Raw genomic sequence first — 445 nt, 5'->3', positions numbered from 1 at the left:
TTCCCACTGATTTCTTTTCCTTTCCATTTGCCTGAAAGATATTTTTCCATCCTTTCCCTTCCAGTCTGTGTGAGTCCCTTCTAATGAGGTGGGTTTCTTGTAGACAGCAGATGTATGGGTCATGTTTTTTTATCCATTCAGCCACTTGATGTCTTTTGTTTGGAGCATTTAGTCCGTTTACGTTTAAGGTTTATTGAAAGAGGTACTTCTTTATAGCCATTTCTTTTTTTGTGTGTGGCTGTTTTCTTTCTGAGCTTTTTCTTTTTTCTTTTTAGACCAGACCCTTTAGCATTCCTTGCATTGCTGGCTTAGTCCTTGCATTAGCCCTTTTTTATCTGTGAAGCTTCTTATTTCCCCTTCAAGTTTGAATGATAGCCTTGCTGGATAGAGTATTCTTGGATTCAGTCCTTTGCTTTGCATCACTTTGTAACTTTATGTCCATTAT

This window comes from Myotis davidii, unplaced genomic scaffold, assembly GCF_000327345.1.
Source record: "Myotis davidii unplaced genomic scaffold, ASM32734v1 scaffold917, whole genome shotgun sequence".
Classification (NCBI taxonomy): domain Eukaryota; kingdom Metazoa; phylum Chordata; class Mammalia; order Chiroptera; family Vespertilionidae; genus Myotis; species Myotis davidii.
The sequence above is the reverse complement of the archived record's forward strand: the minus strand, read 5'-3'. Positions refer to the sequence as shown.